This window comes from Aquarana catesbeiana, linkage group LG02 (assembly GCF_042186555.1).
Source record: "Aquarana catesbeiana isolate 2022-GZ linkage group LG02, ASM4218655v1, whole genome shotgun sequence".
Lineage (NCBI taxonomy): Eukaryota > Metazoa > Chordata > Amphibia > Anura > Ranidae > Aquarana > Aquarana catesbeiana.
This window is the reverse complement of record NC_133325.1, coordinates 644,376,392-644,389,575: the sequence shown is the minus strand read 5'-3', so window position 1 is coordinate 644,389,575 and position 13,184 is coordinate 644,376,392.

Sequence of the window (13,184 nt, the reverse complement as noted above, 5' to 3'; positions counted from 1 at the left end):
TGGAGACAGGTACAACAATTTACTCTGGGCTGGAGACAGGTACCCGGGTACTCTGGGCTGGAGACAGGTACCTGGGTACTCTGGGCTGGAGACAGGTACTCGGGTACAGTGGTGATAGGTACTTGGGTACTCTGTTGGACTGGTGACAGGTACTCGGTTATTCTGATGGGCTGGTGACAGGTACTCGGGTACTCTGATGGGCTGGAGACAGGTACTTGATTACTGTGATGGGCTGCAGATAAGTACTAGGGTACTCTGATGGGTTGCAGATAGGTACTCGGGTACTCTGATGTGCTGATGACAGGTACTCGGGGTCTCTGATGGGCTGGAGATGGGTACTTGGGTACTCTGATGGGCTGGAGATGGGTACTTGGGTACTCTAATGGGCTGGTGACAGGTACTTGGGTATTCTGATTCGCTAGTGACAGGTACTCGGGTACTTTGATGGGCTGGAGACAGGTACTCAGGTACTCTGATGGGCTGCAGATAAGTACTCGGTTACTCAGATGGGCTGGTGACAGATACTCAAAAGGGGTTGGTGACAGGTACTCTTTATGGGCAATCAGTGTGTTTTAGTGTGCACTGTAGGTGGTACCTAGCTGTTACCGCAATCCCCTCCTCACACGGGATCGGTGTGTGAGGAGGAGAACCCGGTAACAGCTAGTTACCGCAGTTTGTTGACATTTGTGATCGGCTGTGATTGGACACAGCCAGTCACGTGGGTAAAAAGCCAAATTCATTGCCTCTTTACCCTGATCAGGGATGGGCTGTGTCACGCCTCATTTCCAATCACCACACTGCACACATGAGCAATGTGCACAGAGACAATGCATGTAACTAGCTGTTATTGGACCCAGCCTGTCCCATGGTAAAGAGCCATTTTAATTGGTTCCTTACTCCGGAGGGAGGGAATGTTTCTACCGGTGTCATTTTACAATGCACCGGTATGGAAGTGTTTAAAAATGCTTTAAACACACACTATAGAAGACATATAACATGGCTGTGAGAGGACAAATAAAAGGCCCTAAATACAAGGCCATTGTCATTTTAAGACTTTGGGAGTACGAGGTACTACCTTTTATAAGTAATAGGTGTGTATACACCCTACAGGGCCCTCCCCACTAGATGCAAACACTCAGCAAGATTCATTTTTGTTTTGACTGTCAAGGCTCCAGTCTGTGCAGAGGAGACATAAACACATCCTACTTCTCTGATCACTGTACCGCTGTTTTACAATGATCAGTTAACATTAAAGCAGAAGTTTAGTTGAAATAAAAAAAAAAAAAAACAGCACAAGGGATGATACTTAGATTTAAAGCAGTATTAAACCCAAAAGCAAACATTTATTATATTGCAGCTTACCAATATTTAAATATGGTGGCTGCATTTGTTTTTTTTTTTTGGTGGGGTGGGGGGCATGCTTTCTTCTAATTTCATCTGGTGAACCAGCCAGCAAGTCTGTTGTTTTTCAAAAGCACAAGCTCTCCAGCAGAATGTATTAGTTTACATGGATGAGACAAACCATGTAACTCCGGCAGGGGTGATTAAAATGATCAGCTTGTATTTATTCATGTAAAACCTTTATCCCAAAGGGGGGAAAACAGTTTGCTGTAACTGCTTATGAAGTGTGAGCTAGAGTTTGGCTTCAATTTATGAGTGTATCTAAATCTGCAACTATATTTAATACTACCCTCCAATGCTGACTGACAATGCTGTTTTCTGCTGGGCCTCCTCTGCTCATTCCTCCAGAGTGGTGGCACTCTAATACAGGCGGTGTGTTGCTAGCAAAATCACCAGGTGAAAACAGAGGCAAAAAAGCCGAGAAGAAAAGTGATGCAGCCACCACATCTAATGATTGGTAACCTGCAATATAATACTTTTTTCTGGTTTTATGTTTCTGTTTACTACTGCTTTTGCATTCCCCAAATAAATCATAATAATATCCACGAAGGATATAAGGTGCAAAGATATATACAATGATAAAATAATACTTTAACGTGCAATGTGCAAAAAACTCCACACAATGTCCTTATATAAATTAAACTGTCTGATGTTCAATAAAGTGCACAGATAATTCACGCAGTGTCCATATATAAATTAAATTGATTATGAAAACAGCGTGTCAGTCCATTTTGAGAATATTGGAAACAGTTAAATAAAATGATCTCTCCACACTCATCCACCTCTGTGTATATACTCAAAATCCTTGTGCTCCCTCCGCCGGTTGTGCCCTCACCTTATAGGCTATATAAATGCGCCTTTGTGAATATTCATACCTATGGGTGCTCCTCCTAATATTCCTCCTTCTCATAGACTGCCCACAAGCTCAGGTCACATTAATCACCCTTTAGTATAATGCCTCCTTATTGCTGCCCGTGAACTCCAGTCTCATCGGCCACATGCAAAGCAATCAGATCTTGCAATAGTGCTTTAACCTTTTAAAATGTATTCAAAATCGTCATACAACAAATATACACTCACATTTAAAATGACTAAATCAGGCCTTTGTGTAAATGCCAACGGTGCTAGGACAAATGTATCACCTAGTCGTCAGTGCTCACTCTGTCGTGCGTTACACACTGAGTATCCCTTCCTGGTTCCACGTTTGTCAGCTTCTCAGGTCCCTCCTACTAGTTTCGTCACTCCTCGTGACTTCCTCTGGGAGATCTCGGGGAGGTCATTCAGCTATAGCGCGGGCGGAAAGTGGTTAAATCCCCAAAAGTTATGTCTTTTCTGAAAGCAGAGAATATAGAGAGTAAAATGTTGGAAGATCCAAATTTTTAGTTAACTCAAGCACACACAAACACAATGTATTAACCAATTTTTGTTATAAAATAGAAGATGAGGTTGTGCAGAGTAAATATATATACCCAACATGTCAAGCCTCAAAATTTGCATGCTCGTGTAACACCCTACTAGGTCAGGTGCTAGAAGTGAGGCAAATTTACTTTTTGGCTCTGCTGTTTGCAGCTGCAGGGTTGTCTTTCTTCCCCTGTCTTTCCAGAATCTTCTGGAAACGTTGAACATTTAATAAACGGTGTTAATTTTTGCATAATGGTGTAAGGAAAGGGCAGAGTCTAAGCTGGCCCTGGATACAGCTTCAGGTAATCCCTGGTCGAGAAGCATGCCCAGCAGGGGGGTGACAGATGTATATATGCTGAGAGCAAAGGGTAGGGGGATCCTTTTGCCTGCTGAGAGTGACCCAGCCTGGAAATGCTGTTAAACCTTACAAGGCATAGGAGAAGCCTTAAGAAGTCCTGGATGATTCTTGCTCAGTGAGGAGCCATAGGATCACCTCTAAAGTTGCAGGAACATTCAAGGCAACACTCAGAGGGGATCCATATTCATGCAGTCAAGCTGAAGCTGAGAGCAGGTCTTCAGACTGTCTGGGTCACAGTGAGTAGGTCTTAGAGAATTCTCAAGAGAGAGACTGCTGCCTGTACACCCCTTCTGGTTAGAGAGAACGTTTCAGGCTTGTTGCCAGTGTGGGCCTTGGAAAAGAAAAAGCCTCTGCACTATAACCGTGTGCTACCTTTTTGTGGAGGGAAACTCTGCTTTATTCTACTGTATATAGCTGCTTCAAGATAGTGTCCTCATTCAAGTAATTTAGTTCTGGGCATCCCAAAGATCTTTTCTATCCCTATCCCAGTTCTTCAAAACAACAAAAAACAAAGACACTATTTCATACCTCCCCACTTTCTGAGATGGGAATGAGGGACACCTATTAGCAAAAGTACGTAGGCATAGGACACATCCCTTGCCACGCCTCCTTAACGGAGATTTCTACCAAAAAAAAGATTAGTTAAACTCACTACTATTCCTTTATACTCGCTTTTTAAATGTATAAATGCAGAAATTTAGAAATTGGATGAAAGGTTTAGCACTGGGAAACACTTTTTGAAAGATCAGTAGTGTATTTTATATACAACTATATAGATCAGACCAAAATGAGGGACAAATTAGGAGGAAATTGGGACAGAGGGACTTTGTTCCAAATCAGGGACAGTCCCTCGAAATCAAGGACAGTTGGGAGCTATGCACTATCTGCCTGATTACTGTCTGAGAACTCAGTGAAAAACCCTGTGTCTGGCTGCTAGCTCCAGTAAGGGATCAGAGCCTGTGATCATATCGACGGACAGAGTCAGGGGTCCGCTACACCTGTAAAATGGCAACAAAACTTCAGCACCCAAAATTGCCCATAGGTCAATAGGTCAATAGCTTTTAAAGGTCATCAGTTTAAAGTTAACAAATATTGACCCTAGAATTGTTGCTCTCACTTCGGCATGTGTAGCGATATGTAACATGCATATTGCAGTCCGTGGTTTTGTAAGTAGGTGTCTATGCAGTGACGGCCCGTCCATAGGGGGCGCATGGCGCGCCCCCCCCCCCCGGCAGTCATATTGTCTTTGATTGGCACTGCCCGAGGACATGGGTGGTGCTTTCCCTCTGAGTTACGACGTCACTTCCGGTTTCCCTGTGCCAATGATAAACCAGAAGTGACGTCAGCAGCTCCGTGGAACGCACCGCCCGAGCGGAGCTATTTCAGAATCTGAATTGGTAAGCACTGCGTCTGCAGTATATCCACCTCGACCCTCACACAATTCAAAAGATATCATTCTTCATGTATTATTACCAGACCAATATTTCCTTGCTATGTAATTTAATGCACTAATGATGGGGTACAGTGGTTGCATATCATGGGGCACAGTGGCTGAATATGATGGGCACAGTGGCTGCAAGTGATTGGCACAGTGGCTGCATATCATGGGGCACATTGGCTTTAATTGATGGACACAGTGGCTGAATATTATGGGGCACAGTGGCTGCATATGATGGGCACTGTACAGTGAGGCTGCATATGATGGACACACTGGCTGAATGTGATGGGCACAGTGGCTGCATATGATGAGCACTGCACAGTGAGGCTACATTTGATGGGCACAGTGGCTGCATATGATGGGCACAATGAGGCTGAATTTTATGGACACAGTGGCTGTATTTGATGGGCTCAGTGAGGCTGCATATGATGGGCACAGTGAGGCTGCATTTGATGGGCACAGTGGCTAAATTTGATGGGGCACAGTGGCTGCATCTGCATGTGTTTACGTATGCGTGAGGCTGGGCTCAAGGTTTTCATCCCTCTAAGCATCAGCTGCCTGCCAAGGATGGAGTGGCGGGGCATGAGTGGTACCCGGCTCGGCCTGCAGGTTGAGAGGGGCGTGAGGCACAGACGGTCTCCCCCTTATCCACTGTCCCCCTGCTGGCTCAATCTTTTGCATCAGGATGGTGGGAAGCAGGTGCCACGACTCAGTGCCTCCCTTCCTTCCTTGGTGGCTTTTATTTTCTAGGTTCCAGTCTCCTCCATTAACGACCCCTCTGCACATTCAACTATGTAAACCTTGTTACAAATTTTACTTTCTCTAAATAGTGAAGTTGGATTGTTGTCTCTGCGCTCCGCCAGGGCCATTGCTGACACCAGCGGGTGCTGTTGTGATGACCTCACTAAATCATCCAATGGGTAGTAGTGATAGGCAGTGTGTACAAAGGGCATTGGACTTAATCAATGTGAGCTTATGACCCGCACTTACACAGAATTCCACGTTATTTGGAAATAATTGCAATCCCCAATTCCTATCATGAATGGGGTTACCAGCACCTGTTGGCGAAGTGTAAATACCCACTGTTCATGGAGCACGTGTGCAGCCCCAGAAATCTAAGGGCATCACAGACTTTTTATCACTCAATCTCGTGTCTTAACGTCACTTGTCCATCTAAGAAGTTGGTCGCAGACCTCCGTTGTTGTGTATCTAGTTAGCTTGGAGAAGTCTCAATGGTTATCAGAATAAACCAGACAAATCGCTCCACCACCCACAGAATTGAGAAAGAGCTATCAATTTGTCAATCCCTTTTATGTGCAGGGCAGTTGAGGTTTCTTATGTCGAGTCAAGTTAAGCTGCAAGCTCCACTACTGCTGGTACCCTTTTGCCCATTCCAGGAAAGCTACTTAATTATTATTATTATTATTATTATACAGGATTCATATAGTGCCGACAGTTTACGCAGCGCTTTACAACATTAGGGCAGACAATACAAGTACAATACAATTCAATACAGGAGGAATCAGAGGGCCCTGCTCGTTAGAGCTTACAATCTAGGAGGGAGGGTCAAGTTATACAAAAGGGTAATAGCTGTGGGGGATGAGCTAATGGAGAAAATAGTGCAGTTATTGAATGGAGGCAGGATAGGCTTCTCTGAAGAGGAAAGTTTTCAGGGATCGCCTAAAAGTGGATAAATTTAGAGACAGTCTGACAGATTGGGGTAGGGAATTCCAGAGGATGGGCGAGGCTCGGGAGAAGTCCCGGAGGCGGATATGGGAGGAGGTGATGAGGGAGCTAGAGAGCAGGACGTCTTGGGAGGAACGGAGATGGTGATTAGGTTGGTATTTTGAGACTAGGTTAGTGATGTAGCTGGGGGCAGAGTTGTGGATGGCTTTGTAACTTATTGTTAGTATTTTGAATTTAATTCGTTGGGCGAGTGGCAGCCAATGGAGGGATTGGCAGAGAGGGGTAGCAGACACTGAGCGGTTTGTAAGGTGGATAAGTCTGGCAGCAGCGTTCATGATGGACTGCAGGGGGCATAGTCTGTTTAAAGGTAAGCCAATGAGGAGTGAGTTGCAGTAGTCAAGGCGAGAGATAACCAGGGAGTGAATCAGGAGCTTTGTGGTTTCATTGGTTAGAAAGGGACGTAGTTTAGAGATGTTGCGGAGGTTGAGGCGGCAAGCTTTGGAAAGTGATTGGATGTGGGGCAGAAAGGAGAGTTCAGAATCCAGGATAACACCTAGCACCCTGACATGTGGGGACGGGTGGATGGCTGTGCGGGGGGGAAATATTATAAGCTCAGTTTTGGACAAGTTGAGTTTGAGGAAGTGGTGTGACATCCATACAGATATGTCGGTTAGTAAGTTAGTGATGCGTGAAGAGACTGATGGAGTGAGTTGAGGGGTGGAGAGATAGATTTGCGTGTCATCAGCATAGAAATGATATTGAAAGCCATGAGAGGCTATCAGCTGACCCAGGGAAGAGGTGTAGATTAAAAATAAAAGAGGTCCAAGAACAGAACCTTGGGGGACCCCGACAGAGAAGGGAAGAGGAGTGGAGGAAGTAGAATTGTAAGTGACACTGATGGTGCATTGGGATAGGTAGGATGAGAGCCACTGAAGAGCGCAGTCACGGAGACCGAGGGAGTAAAGTTTTTTGAGGAGGAGGGGGTGGTCAACCGTGTCAAAGGCAGCTGAAAGATCCTGAAGTAGGAGTACAGAATAGTGTCCATTGGTTTTTGCAGTTAGTAGGTCATTTGTGAGTTTTAAAAGAGCAGTTTCTGTGGAGTGTTGAGGGCGGAATCCAGATTGAAGGGGATCAAGAAGGTTGTTTTTAATGAGGTGGTCACTCAGTTTGTTGTAAACCAGGCGTTCAAGGAGTTTAGAGGAAAAGGGGAGCAAGGAGATAGGGCGTAGGTTGTTAAGATTGGTAGGGTCCAAGGACGGCTTTTTGAGTATGGGGGTGACCAGTGCATGTTTTAGAGCGTCGGGGAAGATGCCAGAGGTGAGGGAGAGATTGAAGATGTGGGTTAGAGAGTGTAGGATGGGGTCAGAGGGTGACCGTAGCATTTGAGAGGGAATAGGGTCCAGGGGACAGGTGGTTAGGTGGGCGATAGAAAGGAGTTTAGCAACTTCATCTGTAGTAGCAGATTTGAATAGGGGGAGTGTCAGTTGTACCTGTTGACATGGGGTCTTAGCTGGGGGAGATACCTGTAGAATGGAGATTTCATCACGGATTGTATCAATCTTGTTTTTGAAGTGATTAGCAATCTCCTGGGCAGTGAGTGAGTCAGTGGGTGGAGGACAAAGTAGAGAGTTGAAGGTAGAGAAGAGTTTACGGGGATTGGATGAGAAGGTGTTAATAAGAGTTGTAAAATAGGTTTGCTTGGCAGTGTGGAGGAAAGAATAGTATTTTTGGAGGGTAGATTTGTATTGATTGAAGTCTTTGAGAGACTTAGTCTTGTGCCACAGACGCTCAAGAGCACGACTACGTTTTTTGAGACTTTTGGTGTCATCTGTTTGCCAGGGTTGTAGGGGTCGAGGCCTGATTCTGCGTGTAGTAAGGGGAGCGAGCATGTCCAGGGAGGTGGACAGAGATTTATTGTAGATGGATGTGGCTTGGTTGGGGCAGGACAGGGGAGAGATTTTGTCATAGAGGTGGTCAGTAGCAGTTAAGAGGATAAACAAGTAAATATACCTTGGGGGGACTAATACATGCAACACCTTCCCTGCTAAGAAAAAGTCCTAGCTGAAAAGCATTTCTAATTTTCTATACATTTCTTATTTTTCAGTCATTTAGTCTTGTCCGACTCTTCGTGACCTCATGGACCATAGTGCATCAGGATTTTCTGTCCTCCACTGCCTCCCGGAGCTTGCTTAAAGTGGAAGTAAACCCATCCATAAAACAGTTTCATTTCCGGCACTTGCGTTCAAAACATTCACCAATGCAAAGACCAGGATTTTCAGGACAGGAGGGACAATAATAGCAGGTGTCACGCCTATATCCGCACTTGCTGCAGACACAACATCTTTTTTGGGGGGCTCGTTGGGTAAGGGTACTCGGGAGGACATAAAGAAAATGCCTCTCATGCAGCCGGCTTACTGCATTTGGTTGGGGAAGGTGAGGTGGAGCACCCTATGGAAACAGAAGGGCTCTGACGATCTCTTCCTGGATTTTAAGAAAGGATCCAGTCCATCCTGAAGCTCTGTATAGCACATGAGCATTCAGCAAAGCCAATTGAAATAAATAAACAGACACTTTTTTGTACCAGTGTCTGGCCTTACGGGCAATTAGGTACGGCGCCAACAACTGGTCGTTGAGGTCCACCCCTCCCATATTTTGGTTATATTCGTGGACACAGAGGGGTTTCTCCACAACACCAGTCACTGTAGTAATTCGGACCGTCCTGTATGCATGAAGGGAGGTAAAAACGAAAACATTCTTATTATCCCTCCACTTCATAGCGAGCAAGTTATTGCACTTGAAGCAGGCTCTCTCCCCCAGCCTAAGACAGGAATCTACAAGCCGCTGGGGAAAGCCCCAGCGATTAGGTTGCACGGTGGCACATGCTCCAATCTGCTGATCAAACAAGTGACTAAAAAGTGGCACGCTCGTGTAATAATTGTCCACATATAAGTGGTGCCCCTTTCCGAATAAGGGTAACAGCAAGTCCCACACAATCTTGTCAGCGCTTCCTATGTAGTCAGGGCAGTTTGTCGGCTCTACGTGGCTATCTTTTCCCTCGTAAACCATAAAACTACATGTATAGCCTGTGGCCCTGTCACAGAGCTTATACATCTTGACCCTGTATCTGGCACGCTTGCTGGGAAGGTACTGTTTGAATGACAAGCAGCCAGAAAACTTAATCAGGGACTCATCAACGCAGACAATTTGATGGGGAGTAAACAAGTCTGCAAAATGTTGGTTGAAGTGGTTTACGAGGGACCGAATTTTGTAGAGCCGATCGTATTCAGGGTCTCCACGAGGACGACGAGTTCATTGTCATTTAAGTGCATGAACCGCAAGATCTGCTCGTATCTTGCCCTGGTCATGGAGGCAGAGAACAAGGGCATATGGTGAATTGGGTCAGTGGACCAATATGACCGCAACTCGATGTGTTGACCAGCGTACAAACTGCTTTGGTCCACAATAGATCTATAGAGATCTTCGGTGAAAAACAGTGAATAAAAATCAAGTGACGTAAAATCAACTGTCTCCACCTGAATGCCGGGTTGGCCAATGAATGGGGGAAGTACGGATGCTGCAGAAGTGGTGGGTTCCCAATTCGGATTGGCGAATGCAGCAGGAAGGGCACTATGGGCACAAAGGGCCTGTGTTCGTCTTCTTGGTGGCAGCGGAACACTACTTGTGCTTGCCACCTCACCAGCTTAAACTGCACTTATGGGACTCGCCACGTCACTACGTGATACTGCAGTGCTGGATTGACTACGACCAGGGTGTACTAGGCCGCTGGTGCTTGCCAGTTCACCAGAAGGAATATCATGGCTAGTACTGCTCTGCTCCATACGAGAGACCTGCGGTTCTTGCACATCAACGACAGAAGAAGAAGTTCGGGGTCTGGTATGCCTGACCTTGGCAGGGACCACAACTCTGTCATCAAAGCTATCTGTCACGGAGCCGCTGTCCTCTACAGGATCGTATTCTGAGCCTGAATCTGACAGATGAGTGACTTCCTCTTCGCTATCTGTCATGCTCAGAAATGTGTAGGCCTCTTCACTAGTGTACCTTTGATTTGCCATTTTGGGCTCCAAATTTAGTGATACACTAGTGAGGCTCACAGGTAAAAAAGCTCCTGACTGTTAGCGACTGTATCAAAACCAAAAAAACTGCTACCAAAAAAACTGTTAGTGATCGCAGGGATCAGGCCTGACTCTGCAAATGCTGCAGTTATGTGTGTTTAGTGTTTTGTAAGTGACAGTGATCGATCGATACTGCACTTGGGTGGGCTGGGCGGAGGGGCTAAACGCAGGTGCTAGCAGGTATCTGGGCTGATCCCGCTAACACTGCGTTTTTGGGAACCCTAAACTGCTGGGGATGCTAGTATAGATCTGATCGGATAAGATATTGATCCGTTCAGATACTATAGCACTAAGGGAGGTGTATGCTGCGTGCGTGGGTGTTAGCAGTACTGGCACTAACCTAACGATGCCTGGGGCAACGCAGACCCTATCTGACCCTAAAACTTAACTTATATCACCGCCGGGCGATCAGGGGGTTAAACCTTTATTAGGTAATAAACAGCGGGTGCCCTGAAACTATAAAAAACAAACTAACTAACCAGCGTCACCCTTAACAGTTATACGGTGATCACTGGTGAAAGGGTTAACTAGGGGGCATACACATCATCACCAAACCAAATATTTAGAACTAAGTGAAGAGTTCCCCTTTAGTGTATACATAATATACAAAACACATGTCAAATGAATAATCAATCCAAAAATAAAATGTTCAAAGTGATAATAAAAAGTCCATGTATAAAAAATAAATCACCCAAGTGATATGAAAGTATCTTAAAAAAGTTCCAAAAAACATAAATTCTTGCTGTGAGAAGAAAAAAGCGTGCTTGCTCCACCACCATGAAATCAGACTGGCCGCTTACCAGAAACTCATGATCCCCCATTACAGAGGATCAGAGAAAGCTGTTTGTTAATACTGCTTCGAACCACGACCAATGGATCAGAGACCTTATACCAAGATGGGACATCAAAGACTGCAGGGTCAGGCTAAAGATGTTCACACTGACAGGTACTCAGACATCAGCCCAATGTTAGTAGACAATAGTAGGCATGTAGTGTAGTCTGGAGCGCCGGCCGGAAGCTCACAGACAGCCCGTCCTACTGGAAACAACAGCAGCAATGGGAGGTGACGAGAACACGACGCTCTGCCCTATGCAGCGTTTCGTGATAAAGTCACATCATCCAGGGGCACCTGGATGACTCTATCACGAAACGCCACTTACTTAATTGGATGCAGCATCGATTGACCCCCCCCCCCTCCAGTGAGTCAAAGCATGGATCCGCCGGCCCCAGATGCTGACGATAAGAGATTTCTGGTGGGCCAGATGGTTCCCAGAGTCCCTATGATCGTTCGGAGGCCTTGTGCGATGTTATGACATCACGCCCGGCCTCTGCATTCGAAAAAATGGCGCCACCTTGGCTGGGAAGCTGAGATCTTTCTTTTTTTTTCATTTCAGGTTTCCCAGCCTAGAGGTGAGATGCGTGGTCTTATTGACCCCATATCTCACTGTAAAGAGGACCTGTCATGCTTATTCCTATTACAAGGGATGTTTACATTCCTTGTAATAGGAATAAAAGTGATTAAAAAAATGTAAAAATAAAGTGTCAAACTAGAAAAATAAAAGTAAAATTAACAATAAAAAAAAAAAATGTAAAGTGACTCTGTCCCCGTGTGCAGAAGCAAACGCATACGTAAGTCGTGCCCACATATGTAAAGTGTTCAAATCACACATGTGAGGTAGCACCGCGAACGTTAGAGCGAGAGCAATAATTCTAGACCAAGACCTCCTCTGTAACTCAAAACATGTAACCAGTAAAAAAATGTAAAGCGTTGCCTATGGGTATTTTTAAGTACCGAAGTTTGGCGCCAATCCACGAGCGTGTGCAATTTTGAAGCGTAACATGTTAGGTATCTATTTCCTCTGTGTAACATCATCTCATCATTATGCAAAAAACTAACTTTACTGTTTTGGTTTTTTTTAAAGCATGAAAATACCATGCAAGATAAAGAGTTGCCACGACCACCATCTTATTCTTTAGGGTGTCTGCTGAAAAAACATATATAATGTTTGGGGGTTCTGTGCAATTTTCTAGCAAAAAAATTATGATTTTTGCATGTAGGAGAGAAATGTCAGAATTGGCCTGGGTGGTAAGTGGTTAATATTTGCACCCTCTGACAGCTTTCTGTAGATTTCCATTCACTGAATATAATGTGTGGTCCTTTAGTGATTGCAGCAGTCGTACTGGAGGCCCACTGTTTCGTCACATATGGCGACCCATCACATTTGGCTACCCGCTGGACTGCGCATGCGCGACGCCGCCATATGCGTTCCAACACTGTGGCGATCTGCGCTTACTCAGAATTTTGTGGCCACACCCCTGAGTCCAGGTTCAAGCCCCACCATCCAAGTGGACATAGAGTTAGATTATAATTATGCCGAACGAAGCGAGGCCGTCCCCAAAGCGTGGCAAGCGAAGCGAACCCACGAGGGGCCCTGTGGCAAAGTGGTGTCTTACAACAGTGTTGGAACGCATATGGCGGTGTCGTGCATGCGCACTCCAGCGGGTAGCAAAATGTGACGAAACACCACATGAAAGATGACCATCCCTAAATCAGAGAGGATAGCCACTGTTTCGTCAGATTAGGCGACCCGTCAGAATCTTTAACGGAAGTGATGTTCCGTCGCCGCCATCTAACTACTCCCCGCACTCCTCCATAGTAAGGATACACTGAGAAGGGGGAAGTGGACATCTTGTTACACCCACTTGAGTTTTGCATTTACACTTATTTTTAACAGTAAGGTGAGTTTATATAGTGAAATACAGTACT